Source organism: Melopsittacus undulatus (genome assembly GCF_012275295.1).
Source record: "Melopsittacus undulatus isolate bMelUnd1 chromosome 2 unlocalized genomic scaffold, bMelUnd1.mat.Z SUPER_2_unloc_2, whole genome shotgun sequence".
In the NCBI taxonomy this organism is placed as follows: Eukaryota; Metazoa; Chordata; class Aves; order Psittaciformes; family Psittaculidae; genus Melopsittacus; species Melopsittacus undulatus.
In genome coordinates, this window is record NW_022993932.1 from 43,533 (window position 1) to 57,550 (window position 14,018).

The window sequence follows — 14,018 nt, forward strand, 5'->3', positions numbered from 1 at the left end:
GTGTGTGAGGTGTGAGGTGTGTGAGGTGTGAGGTGTGTGAGGTGTGTGGGGTGTGTGAGGTGTGAGGTGTGTGAGGTGTGTGCGGTGTGTGAGGTGTGTGAGGTGTGTGCGGTGTGTGAGGTGTGTGAGGTGTGTGAGGTGTGTGGTGTGTGAGGTGTGTGAGGTGTGTGAGGTGTGTGAGGAGAACGGTGTGAGGTGTGTGAGGTGTGTGAGGTGTGTGAGGTGTGTGAGGTGTGAGGTGTGTGGGGTGTGTGAGGTGTGTGAGGTGTGAGGTGTGTGGGGTGTGTGAGGTGTGTGAGGTGTGAGGTGTGTGCGGTGTGAGGTGTGTGAGGTGTGTGAGGTGTGTGGTGTGTGAGGTGTGTGAGGTGTGTGAGGTGTGAGGTGTGTGAGGTGTGTGAGGTGTGTGAGGTGGTGTGGTGTGTGAGGTGTGTGAGGTGTGTGGTGTGTGAGGTGTGTGAGGTGTGTGAGGTGTGAGGTGTGTGAGGTGTGTGAGGTGTGAGGTGTGTGGTGTGTGAGGTGTGTGAGGTGTGTGAGGTGTGTGGTGTGTGAGGTGTGTGAGGTGTGTGAGGTGTGTGAGGTGTGTGAGGTGTGTGAGGTGTGAGGTGTGAGGTGTGTGGGGTGTGTGAGGTGTGTGAGGTGTGAGGTGTGTGCGGTGTGAGGTGTGTGAGGTGTGTGAGGTGTGTGAGGTGTGTGAGGTGTGTGAGGTGTGTGAGGTGTGTGGTGTGTGAGGTGTGTGAGGTGTGTGAGGTGTGTGGTGTGTGAGGTGTGTGAGGTGTGTGAGGTGTGAGGTGTGTGAGGTGTGTGAGGTGTGAGGTGTGTGAGGTGTGTGAGGTGTGTGGTGTGTGAGGTGTGTGAGGTGTGTGAGGTGTGAGGTGTGAGGTGTGTGGTGTGTGAGGTGTGTGAGGTGTGTGAGGTGTGAGGTGTGTGAGGTGTGTGCGGTGTGTGAGGTGTGTGAGGTGTGTGCGGTGTGTGAGGTGTGTGAGGTGTGTGAGGTGTGTGGTGTGTGAGGTGTGTGAGGTGTGTGAGGTGTGCGGTGTGAGCTGTGTGAGGTGTGTGAGGTGTGTGGTGTGTGAGGTGTGTGAGGTGTGTGAGGTGTGAGGTGTGTGAGGTGTGTGAGGTGTGTGAGGTGTGTGGTGTGTGAGGTGTGTGAGGTGTGTGGTGTGTGAGGTGTGTGAGGTGTGTGAGGTGTGTGGTGTGTGAGGTGTGTGAGGTGTGTGAGGTGTGAGGTGTGTGAGGTGTGTGAGGTGTGAGGTGTGTGGTGTGTGAGGTGTGTGAGGTGTGTGAGGTGTGTGGTGTGTGAGGTGTGTGAGGTGTGAGGTGTGTGAGGTGTGTGAGGTGTGAGGTGTGTGAGGTGTGTGAGGTGTGTGGTGTGTGAGGTGTGTGAGGTGTGTGAGGTGTGAGGTGTGTGAGGTGTGTGAGGTGTGAGGTGTGTGAGGTGTGTGAGGTGTGAGGTGTGTGAGGTGTGTGAGGTGTGAGGTGTGTGAGGTGTGCGGTGTGTGAGGTGTGTGAGGTGTGTGAGGTGTGAGGTGTGTGAGGTGTGTGAGGTGTGTGAGGTGTGAGGTGTGTGAGGTGTGGGGTGTGTGATGTGAGGTGTGCGGTGTGAGGAGAGAGGTGTGGGGTGTGAGGTGTGTGAGGTGTGTGAGGTGTGTGAGGTGTGTGAAGAGAATGGTGTGAGGTGTGCGATGTGAGGAGAGAGGTGTGTATGGTGTGAGGTGTGAGGTGTGTGAGGTGTGTGAGGTGTGAGGTGTGTGAGGTGTGTGAGGTGTGAGGTGTGTGAGGTGTGTGAGGTGTGTGAGGTGTGAGGTGTGTGAGGTGTGGGGTGTGTGATGTGAGGTGTGCGGTGTGAGGAGAGAGGTGTGGGGTGTGAGGTGTGTGAGGTGTGCGGTGTGAGGTGTGTGAGGGGTGTGAAGAGAATGGTGTGAGGTGTGCGATGTGAGGAGAGAGGTGTGTATGGTGTGAGGTGTGAGGTGTGTGAGGTGTGTGAGGTGTGAGGTGTGTGAGGTGTGAGGTGTGCGGTGTGAGGTGTGAGGTGTGAGGGGTGAGGTGTGTGGCTGGGAGAGAGACAACGGGGGGATCGTCTGTGGGGGGATCTGCCACAAAAGTGGCAGTGTGCATGGAGGGACCCGCGGTGGGCAGTGTGTGTCGGTGCAGGGGGGACACGTTCAGGTCTTGTTGATGCGTTGTCCTAAATGAAACATTCTTTTAATAAAAAGGATAAAATGCGGTTTGTGCAGGCACAGGTGTGGGTTTGTGAGGGTAAGGAAAGGAGTAACGCGGTGTGTGTCGGTACCTGTGCTGAGGCAACCTGGACAAGAGAAGGCTCCTGGAGGGGAGAGCTGAGAGCAGCTCCAGTGCCTAAAGGGGCTGCAGGAAAGCTGGAGAGGGGCTTGGGACAAGGGCCTGGAGGGCCAGGCCAAGGGGAATGGCTTGAACCTGCCCAAGAGAGGGGAGACTGAGCTGAGCTCTGAGGCAGAAGCTGTTCCCTGGGAGGGTGCTGAGGCGCTGGCACAGGGTGCCCAGAGAAGCTGTGGCTGCCCCATCCCTGGCAGTGCTCAAGGCCAGGTTGGACACAGGGGCTTGGAGCAGCTGCTCCAGTGGAAGAGGTCCCTGCCCGGGGCAGGGGGGTTCATTCCCCACCTCTCTGTGCAGCCTCGGCTTCCCCTTAGGCTTTTTGCTGTTCTGTTCTTAACCATGTGTTGTTCTCAGCCACTCCCCTGACAAGCGCTGGGCTCCATCACATTGACTCCGGTTGCCCGTGCCAAGGGGTTGCTTCTCAAACCAAGCTTCCTGGCCTGAGCCCATGCCTGCAGGAGGAGGTTGCTCTTCCATGGATCCTTTCCTCTCCAGGGAGGCTCAGACAGGGTGCTGAAGGCTCAGTGCAGCAAGTCCCCTCCTGCTTTGGGCTCGGTCTGGGTGATGGAGACACTTCACGATCACTGCTGATAACTGGGGGTTTGTTATCATTGTGCTTTCTCTGCCTTGTGCCTCAGCATCCTCTGCTGTGCAGGTGTTGTGAGGGGACCGGTGGCTGTGTTCCACAGCACTGGAAGGTGGCAGCCTCCAGCTTCTGAGGCGGCTCTGGAATAATCCAGAACACCTGCTTTGGACAGAAATGCATCTGGATGTCAGCCTCTGACCCTGGGCAGTGTCTCCTGTGTTAGTTGGTGTTCTGGGCTGGTTATTTCCCCCTCCTTTTCACTGTGCTGTCAGTGCTGTCAGGGAGGAGTGGGGGTTCTTTGGGTGGATTCATAGGGAGGTTTCCTGAGCTCCTGCAGTGCTTGAGGAGGTTTCTGGGTGATGTGAAGGGTTCAGACGTGGGTTGTGCTGTCTGAACTCTGTGCCTGGGGCTGCTTCGGGGCTGTCAGTGCAGGAGTGAGTGAGAGATCAAGGGCAAAAGCAGGCACAGAAGCAGAAGTGTTCAGTGTTCAAAGCCAGGCTGGACAGAGCCTTGGGTGACATGGTCTAGGGTGAGGTGTCCCTGCCCCTGGAAAGGGTTTGGAACTGGATGGTCTTAAGGTCCTTTCCAACCCAAACCAGTCTGGGATTTGTCGTCCTATGAAGTGGTGGGAAAAACAAGGATGGAAAGAGCTCAGTCAGACCCCTTCTATAAGCCCCTCTCCAGCTTTCCTGCAGCCCCTTTAGGCACTGGAGCTGCTCTCAGCTCTCCCCAGAGCACAGCAGAGGGGCAGGATCCCCTCCCTGAGCTGCTGCTCACGCTCTGGGGGTGCCCCCAGCTCACGGGGGGGTTCTGGGCTCAAGCACTCACTGAAGCTGGGTCATGGGGAGCTGCTCCTCACCCAGCACCCCAAGTCCTGCTCCTCAGGCTGCTCCATCCCATCTTCCCCAGCCTGGGTTTGTGCTGGGATTGCCCCAGCCCAGGGGCAGGACCTTGCCCTTGGCTTGGTTGATCTCCATGAGGCTCAAATGGTCCCACCTGCAGTGTGCCCTGATCCATGGGGATCCCATCCCTTCCCTGCAGTGTGTCACTGTACACACAGCACGGTGTCCTCAGCAAACATGCTGAGGGTGCTGGATCCCACTCTCCATGGCACCAAGCAAGGTCAGTCCCAACACCAGCCCCTGGTTGAGATACCTCCTGCCATGTGCCTGTGGAGTCTGTATTGCCCATCAACCGATGACCAGGAATGCTGATACAGTAAAATCCCTAGGAAGCAGAGCTAGAAGCCTTTGGAGGAGCATGGAGACCTGAAAACAAGCTGTTTATTGTCCAGAGAAACAAGAACAAACCCTGTTGAATGCCTCGAAGGTAACTTTGCTGTGTAAAGCTGAACAAACCCCAACTAACGGGTCAGGCTTGGGTGAACAAAGCTGTCCTGCAGCTCCTCAGAGGCAGCGATGCGTGAGGCTGCTCTTGGAGCTGGGCCCGGCTCTGGCAGCCCTCCGGGGCCTCGTGGCATGCAGAGAGGCTCAGCTCTGGCTTAGAGCTCATCCTCTGTTGGGTCATCCTGGAGGAAGGAAAGGTCAGGGTTAGTGCAGCACTGAGTGAATGGAGCTGGTTTTGGTCCAGTGGTGATGTTGAGGTTGTGAATTCCCCATCCCTGGCAGTGCTCAAGGCCAGGTTGGACACAGGGGCTTGGAGCAGCTGCTCCAGTGGAAGGGGTCCCTGCTCATGGCAGGGGTTGGAGCTGGATGGGCTTTGAGGTCCCTTCCAACACAAAGCATTCCATGATTCAATTTCTGGGTGTATCCCCTGCCAATGTAACCAGGGCACCTCCTCTTCCCTGGGCTGAAGTTTCTAACCCATGCCCTGGTGTCAGTGCTTCCCTGCTATTCTTAACTGTGTTTTCTCTCTTCAGTGGCTTTTCTCACTTAGATGTTGTCAAAACTGGAGTGAAATGCTTCAAACGCATCACCTCAATGGAATGAATTCATTCCTGGTCTCCAGTGGTGTTCCAAGACCACACGTGATGTATTAAGACAACATCTGATACAAAGATGTCAGACTTACCATACAAGACTACTTCTGCTCTCCTCTTACTCATGTTGTGGGTTATGCTAATGCTCTGTTGAAGATTAGATTGCTCCCGTGATCTCTCCATGTGACTAATCTCCTTTGCATTGTGTTCAGTGCTTGATTTCATCAGCACCTCATGACAATGACAGATGTATTTAACTAACTATTGATAGATCAAAGTCACTTCCCCATCTCTCTTTTTAGCTTCACTTGTTCAAAACCCTTCTCCTGGGGGCTGGCAGTGCTCAAGGCTAGGCTGGACACAGGGGCTTGGAGCAGCTGCTCCAGTGGAAGGGGTCCCTGCCCGTGGCATGGGTTGGGACTGAATGAGCTCTAAGGTCCCAGGCTGGGATTCTATGGTTCTATGATGTGGTGGATCTCCTTGGTGCTGTATCTAAAGAAACAACATTATTTTTACATCTTTCTAACCAAAATCTCTCAGTTTAGTCTCACCTGTTTTTGTTCTGCCCACGATCAACCTAAAAGACAAGGTCTCACTTGTTGCCTTGCATGGATTTGGGGGTTATTATCCTGTATCTCCTCAATCACTTCTCCATGTCATACAACCCATGTTTCCAGTTTTTCCTTGAAGACCATGAGTTTCCCACCCCATGGCTCCTCTCTGGGCTCCTGGATGGGTGATCCCTGCACATGATATGAGGTGAGACCCCAGCTGCTCTTCTTCCTTGCTCTCTTTCCCCTGTTCTGGTTCCTGAGCTGTTTTCTGCTCTTCTAACTAGAAGCAGCAGGATTTTATTGATTTCTATTTCTTTTCCAAGGAGCTTTTCCTTGGAAAACTGAATCTGATCAAACTGCATCAGCTTTAGATTAGCCACATTCCTGGAGGAATGAGCCACTTCTCCAAACAGCAGCACCACAGCAGGAAAGGCCCATGGCCAGCACCAAAGCAGAGGCTTGAACTTGACCCTCCCTTTTGCAGCCTCATAGGGCTCATTTTGGGAGAGATCTCCTGTTTGTCCCAATCCAGACAGAATTCCTGCTTTTGCTTGTGCTTCCTTCAGCTGTGCCACCATGGAGCTGTCAATGAAAGCACTTCTGTTTGTTGGAACATGCTACTTTTTTACCCTAAACTGTCTTTTGTCCTGAACCCAACCTGTTTGCTGCAGGGCTGCTGCACCCTTTGGCTGTGTCCTCACTGGAAGCACTGGAAGGAACTGGGGGAGCAGAATTACTGCGAGAGGAGAAGGAAGTTTGGAAGGTACCAAGAAATTAAAGCCCTTTGAGAACGTGGATTTTAACACTTACATCTTTCAGAAGAAGAATGACTCCTACTCCATCCTTTGTCCTTTCTTCTAAGTAGCCACCTACAACACCTAGAACATCAAGTGCTTAGTGAACATGGACTTTGGACAGTGGTTTCATGCAGCATCAACTGCTTTTGTTGATGGACAAATACCTTATGAGGAATACTGGGTGGGGTTTCCTTGTTCTCTGACCCTGGGATGTAAAACAACAAGGAAATAGAGCTATGGGATAAGTTAAATCCTGATTTGTACCTGGTTTCACATAAGGTTAAATCCTGATCTGAGATTAGACCCACAAGTCACTGTGGTAAGGGGAAAACATTGATTGTATCTGCTCTGGAGACTATAACATAGGGTAGAGATACCTAAACTGGGAGTACAGCAGGAAGCTGGGTACAACACAAGCTTGCTGCACAGAGGAGAACAAATCTCCATGTGGATCTTTCCTGCTTCCTGGCAGAATAAATGAGCCCAGCAAATCTGAAGCCTGTGGATGTGCAGGGATCACGGAGGGGAATGTGATGGCTCATTTGGTTTGGGATTGTGAATGAGTTTGTGATGACACTGAGCTGTTGGTGCAGTGATGCTGGAGAGAAGGGATGGATCCACATAGACCTGAACATGCTGCAGAGGTGGGACTGTGTGAACCTCATGGAGCTCAACCAGGCCAAGGGCAAGGTCCTGCCCCTGGTCAGGGCAACCCCAGCACAAACCCAGGCTGGGGGAGATGGGATGGAGCCTGAGGAGCAGGACTTGGGGTGCTGGGTGAGGAGCAGCTCCCATGACCCAGCTTCAGTGAGTGCTGGAGCCCAGAACCCCCACGTGTGCTGGGGGCACCCCCAGAGCGTGAGCAGCAGCTCAGGGAGGGGATCCTGCCCCTCTGCTGTGCTCTGGGGAGACCCCACTTGCAGCACTGGGGGCAGTTATGGTGTCCTCAATATAAGGAGGGGATGGAGCTGTTGGAGCAAGTCCAGAGGAGGCCACGAGGATGCTCAGGGGCTGGAGCAGCTCCTGTATGGAGCCAGGCTGAGAACATTGGGGCTGTTGAGCCTGGAGAAGAGAAGACTCCTGAAGGGGAGACCTCAGAGCAGCTTCCAGTGTCTGAAGGGGGCTCCAAGGATGCTGGAGAGGGGCTCTTCATCAGGGACTGCAGTGATAGGACAAGGGGTGATGGGTTCAGACTGAAACAGGGGAAGTTCAGGTTGGAGATAAGGCAGAAGCTGTTCCCTGGGAGGGTGCTGAGGCGCTGGCACAGGGTGCCCAGAGAAGCTGTGGCTGCCCCATCCCTGGCAGTGCTCAAGGCCAGGTTGGACACAGGGGCTTGGAGCAGCTGCTCCAGTGGAAGGGGTCCCTGCCTGTGACAGGGGTTGGAGCTGGAGGAGCTTTAAGGTCTCTTCCAACACAAACCAGGCTGGGATTCCATGATTTTCCCTCTCTGCAGTTACATTCCCATGTTCTTTTCAGTTAAGCTTATAAACCAATTTGACCTGGGAAAAATGTGCAGAGCAGTAAGAGGATAAGAGTGTTTATCCTCCACAAACTGTTGTAAAATATTTCCTGTTTTTTCCACTGTTATAAAATCTTTTGTTTTTCTAAGTTTTATTTGCATTTTTCAGTGAACTAAAAAAAAAAAAAGGGAAAATCAAAGGCAAAATCTTGAAAATGGGATTGAATATCCCAAAAGAATTAAAAAAAAAAGAGCCTTTTAGGAAAAAAAATGAACTTTTGGGACAAAATATCCTAAAATCGGATAACTTTTTCTTTCAGAATCTCCATGGAAAACCTCCCAGAAATGCCAGGAAGGATGAAACCTCTTCAAGCTGGCGCTGCCCTTTTGGGCTGAGAGGCAGCAAGCTGTGAGAGAGCTCTCCTCATGGATCAGAGCCCATCTACCTGCATCCCCTTGCATGTTCTCTCTGATGCCAGAGGAGCCTGGCTCACAAGAAGGGTGGTCAGCATTGCACAGTGAACCCCCACATAGAGGCTGTCCATGGAAGGGGATGCTGAGAGCCTTGGTGAGAAGAGGTGGATGTGCCTCAGTGTTACCTGGTGATGCAGAGCTCGGTGCAGATGGACTCACCTTTGGAGGCAGCGAACAAAGGCAGCCCTCTTGTGCAGCAGGAGGGCCAGGATGAAGAGAAGCAGCAGTCCAGCCATTGCGACAACCTTCCTTGCAGATGTGAGCGCTTGGGATGGAAGAGAGAAAGAGAGACCGTGATGCTCACGATGCTGTGTGCACACTGGGCATCCCTGGAGCTCTGGTGGGAACAGCACTTGTCATGGTGTTCAGATGAGTGCACAACCCTGCTCACTTGGAAGTGGTGACTCCCTACTACTGGACACTGTTAAGATGGGGCTGGACAGGGTGGTGGGACACTGAGTCCAGGTCATGCTGTGCCTGCAAAGTTTGGAGCAGGTGATCCTTGAGGTCTCCTCCAACCTGATGCTCTATGATTGTCTCTAACTTCTGCTCTCAATCTGGGTCTCCAAATGCCCTCCAGCACTCCCTGCTTGGGAGCTACCATTGTTCTTACCCTTCTGAGATGCAATAAAAAGCCTCAAGGTATACAGTGTAGAGACTGAAGTAATGTTGCATAGACCTGGAGCCAGCAAGTGTTTGGGACTGCATGAAAGGAGTTTGTGGGCATAATGAACAGGCAGGAAGGTTTCCCATGTGGTTCCTAATAAGGACATGCAGATGAAGGATGTAGGGTGCCCAGAGGAGCTGTGGCTGCCCCATCCCTGGCAGTGCTCAAGGCCAGGTTGGACACAGGGGCTTGGAGCAGCTGCTCCAGTGGAAGGGGTCCCTGCCCATGGCAGGGGTTTGGAGCTGGAGGAGTTTCAAGGTCCCTCCAATCCAAAGCAATCTGGGATTCCATGAAGAATACAGCACTGAAGGAACAGGTAATGTGAGCTGAGTATCTCCTTCAGCTAATGGCTGATGCTTCACTGAGTCATTAGTGTATGGATAAACCCTGTAATCACAGAGTGGTTTGGGTTGAAGGGACCTTAAAGCTCCTCCAGCTCCAACCCCTACCACAGGCAGGGACCCCTTCCACTGGAGCAGCTGCTCCAAGCCCCATCCAACCCTGCTTTGAGTATGTGAGAGGTGAACACCACAATGGGCTGATACTTGAAGCTGATTTGGCAAATCAACCGTTACCTGCTCAATAGAGTGTGATTTCTGCCATGCCAGTTACTGCCCTAACGTGGCACTGGCCTGGTCAAATGAAGAGCACAGGGACCCAATAGTCCTTCAGCAGCAGAAGTGATGAGCAGAGAGGGTTGGGAAGAGCTTGAAGATGCTGCTGGGTTTGTGGACTGGTGGGTGAGTGCATGGTACAGGACACAGGTACAAACACAGGTACAAACACAGGTACAAACACAGGCACAAACACAGGTACACGGTGTTTGCCTCCTGCCCATTGGGAGTGCAGCTCTGCTGGGTGCCTGTGCTCAGAGGAGAGGAAGGCTCTCCTAGGAGCAGGACACCCTCATAAAGCATCTTCCCATAGTGTGTGCTGCCTGCTGGGCTGCTGGGCTTAATGGGATCGGTCTGCAGCTTGTGGGGGTGCACTGGGAATAGTCTGGAGAGCTGGGAAAGGTGAGTGAGTGCAGCTGGAGTGATGGAGGAGAGGTGAGGAGAGGAGGGAAGAGAAGGGAGAGGAGAGAGGAGAGGAGAGAGGGGAAAGAGAAGAGAGAGGAGGGAAGGGAAAGATGGAAGGGAAGGGAAAAGAAGGAAAGGGAAAAAGAAGGGAAGGGAAAGGGAAGAAAGGGAAGGGAAAGGAAGGGAAGGAAAAGTAAATGAAAGGCAGGGAAAGAAAGGGAAGGGAAGGGCAATGTAAGGGTAAGGTAAAGTAAGGTAAGGGTAAGGTAAGGTAAAGAAAAGAAAGGAGAGGAGGGAATATAATCCAACATGGCTACATAGCAAGGGACAAAGCGATGCCAGAACAAAGTCTGAAGTGATCTTGAAGTATAGAACAGAGACTCAAGCAGGTTGGGAAAGCCCTTAAGATCATTAGCTAAGACAGGCAGTGTGATGTGCAGGGAGGTCCCAGGGTGCTTACAGCGCAGAGGAGGGGGGGGGTGGCCCGCTGTCAATGCTGCCTCCAGCCCCTGTCAGCTGGCAGTCCGGAGGGGCCCATCCGGAATCACAGTGACAGTTGGCATTGTTGTTGCACACCTGAAAGAAAGCACATGGTTTATGGTGTGGAACCCAAATGGATCATGAGTGGTCCTGTCTGTCTCTGGGGATGCTGTGAGCACAGCAGAGCTGGGCTGGGTGAGATCTGTGTCCTGAGATGCATTTGGTGCTCTGCTTTAGCTCCACTGTGGCAATGTTCAGCCTGTTCTGGGCAGAGGTGATGGACTGGGGGGCCTGGTCACTGGCTGTTGGGGGCTGTGGGCTTGTACCCATCATTAGGTGTCTGCTGCACCCCCGAAGTGAGGGCACTGCAAGTCCCTGATCTATCACTGAGGATCCAACAAGAGATGCTACAACGACAGCAAGGAGATGACAGAGTAGAGAATGAGTAAGTTGGTGTTTTCTTTCAAGTCAGGACCATGACTGCCTTGGTTGTGGGTTCATTTGTCCAGGCTGGAATACTCAGCTCCTGCGTTTCTCAGTGCTCACTCATGGTCTGTAACAGTGGAACCTCTCATAGGGTGCTGCAAGTTGTTCCATACAAGTGCCTGCCAGGAGGATGGAGCCAGGAGGGGCTGGGCTCTGCTCCCAAGGAACAAGGGATGGGACAAAGAGGAACCGGCCTCAAGCTGCACCAGGGCAGGTTTAGATGGAGCTGAGGAAACAATTCCTGGCCCCACAGGGTGCTCAGGCATTGGAACAGGCTGCCCAGGGCAGGGCTGCAGGCACCGGCCCTGCAAGGGTTCACAGCCCTCAGTGCCATGGGGCAGGGGTGGGAATGGTTGGACTGGCTGAGCTTAAAGGGCTTTTCCAACCCATTTGATTCCATGATACTAAGAATGTGGTGGGATGACCCTGTCTGGACAGGGGCAGGAATCGTAATGGGAGGCTGGAAAGGATACCATAGGGATACCATAAAGGATACCCACATATGAAACAATTCTGCCACCATTAATATCCCAAATGTAGGTTATCCATAAGATGAAGTGCAGTCAGTGGGGTACAAAATGGGCCATCTCTGTGCTATTTGTAAGGAAAGTGGATTTCTAGACCTGAACATGTGTTTTTAGATGCTCTCTGCAGTTCCACCCATGTTACATTCCATAGCACTGACGGGTGCAGTGAAAGGTTGTGATGTGAAGCTGCTTTTCATGTTATTTAAGGGAACAAAGAAGTTAAAAGGAACCAAGAGAAGAGGTTTGGGTGGTCAGAGCTCAGTCATGGGTGAAACCCAAATGAATCTCTATTGCTGAACCAGGAATGATTCTGGACTTCTAACAGTGCTTTTGAGAGGCCAATTGACACTTGATGCTTTATAGCCAAAGACTACTCTGAGGTGTTCTACATACCCCTCTGCCATGGCATTTGGTGTTCCCACAATCATCGTTGAGGAAAGGTGCATCAACCACACATCCTGTTCATGCAGATCTGCAGAAGAAGGAGGTTGGGATTAGTGGGATGATGAAAGGGCAGATGAAAGCAGTGGGAAACAGCAGGCCAGGTCCTTCCAGGCAGCCCTTTTGTGTCATTCCAGACTTTTCTTTCTCTAAACAAGCATTAGGGAAGCATAAAATGAAAGCCTCTGGGTTTCGGGGTCAAGGTAAAGCAAAGGAGAGATAGAACAAAACCCATTGAGGGTGACATAATGCACAGCAACCGCTTGTACCAAAGGAACTGAGGAGCTAAGAGCTGAACATAACTGAAGGTAGGGCCAATGCTAGTAGGAAGGACCATATGTACCTGTTCTGTTCATACCCTTCCCTAAGTAACTGCCTGAGGCTGGTGACCGGGTTCTGGATGGATGGACTCTTGGGCACAACCATCCCCAATCTTTGTATAGGAACCAACACATTTCCCCAGCTCCCCAGCACTTTGTGCCTCTGGTCTTGTCCTGTCCATGATGTGACCCAGACCTTGTCCTGTCCATGATGTGACCCAGACCTTGGAACTACACTGGATAACTTGGAGCATCTTCCAGATTTAAGAGGCACAAACTCATCTCCTCTGTGCAGAAGAAGGGAGATGTATTGTCTACTTTTTGCCTTGCAAATGAGTTCTTTTTGTAATGGTAATAACCCCAACAGAAGAACAAAATGCATGTTCTTTTCCCTTCTAATGGGGAAAAAATACCAATTATTGTATTTTTCCTCTCAATCTGAGGGGAAAAAGCCCACAAAAACCAATACAAGGTGTTTATTTTCAGCCACCAAAGGAGGCTTTAACAGAAGGCACGATGCGGTTTGGATTGGAGACCAAGATAATCTCCTTTAGGACCAAAATCCTCCCATTTCATCTCCGTTCCTGCACTATCCATGTGTCCTGGTTGTTCCCAGGGTACCCTTGTTCCTACCGCATGGTGTCCCATCCTTCACTGCCCCCTCATCGGGAGTGGTCTGGATCCAGATGGAAGTCGAGTCCCCAGCAGAGCACGTTGTCAATGGCCGTCTGCACCACGGTCTCACCATCCTCCCTGACTGGTACCCTCTTGATGTTAACACACTGCACCCTTCCACACAGCACGTTCCTGGGGCAGACACACAGCTCTAAGGGTCTGTAGGACATCGGGATGTGCTGGTACCAGTTTAACCCACTCCAGCTGACACATTGGAGCAACCCTGGCATGGTCAGAGGTTCCAGATGTGCAGGGACAATCCTTGTGGACATTTTGCATCCAAATGCCCCTTTTCTGAGGTTCAGGGACACTTAAACAGCATCCACAACTGACTCTTAAAGCCTGTTGGTGTCAGTGCCTTGGGCACATCATTGCAGCCCTTCGGTGTATCTCTCCAGAGGCTGCAGAGATGCTTCCATTTGTCATTTTGAGCCTCAATTTCATGTGTTTTTCCCATTTTACATACTATGAGCCTTGCTGAACCTGATGGAGTCCAACAAGGACAAGTTAAGGTCTCACCCCTGGGAAACCTAATCCCGGAGTGCAGCCCAGGCTGGGATCTGCCATATGGAGCAGTTATGGGAAGGGCCCTAGGGGACCCAACCCCATAGGAAGTGAGCAGTGGTTGAGGCAAGGAAACCATCAGGGTGCTGGGAACATCCCCAAGGGCATCAGCACAGGGATGAAGGTTCCCTTTGTCCCAGTGTGCTTGGTGCTGCTCAGGGCACCCCTGGAGCATGGGCTCAGGTTGGGTCCTGCTGCACAGCAAAGCTGTGGATGGGGAACAAGTTACTCCTGGGATATTCCCATTGGATACCAGTATCCAGCACTTACACTTCCAGGCACTTTGTGAAGTGTGTCCCCATTCCAGCCGCAGTTCCACACCGTCACCTCGAACATTCACTTCCAGGAAGCAGCTCAAGGGGCACGTTTGGCGGCTGTGGAGCAAAAGGAGATGCTCATGGAGGGACAGGGACTGTCGCATCCCTTATCCCTCTGGATCATTTCTGTGGTTGCATTTGAACTTCCATAGTTTATGTTCTGGTCCTTTTTCTGGACCAGAATAGTGAATGTAAGAATGGAGTAAATGAAGAGATTTGCCACCAAGACATTGACCAATGGTCACAATGGACCATGGTCATTTTACAGAAGAATATGGAGCATAAATGGGATTCAAAACCTTAAATCTTTTCCAATCCTATTTTTCCTCTGTAAGTCTTTAACTGTCTGCATGGCAGGTCA

The 14,018-nt window shown here is 52.1% G+C and overlaps 1 pseudogene; it reads right to left on the reverse strand.

Annotated features, from left to right (window-relative positions):
• Positions 1-10,303: 10,303 nt before the first annotated feature.
• Positions 10,304-14,018, reverse strand: part of LOC117438046 (disintegrin and metalloproteinase domain-containing protein 9-like) — a 15,946-nt pseudogene continuing 12,231 nt past the window's right edge.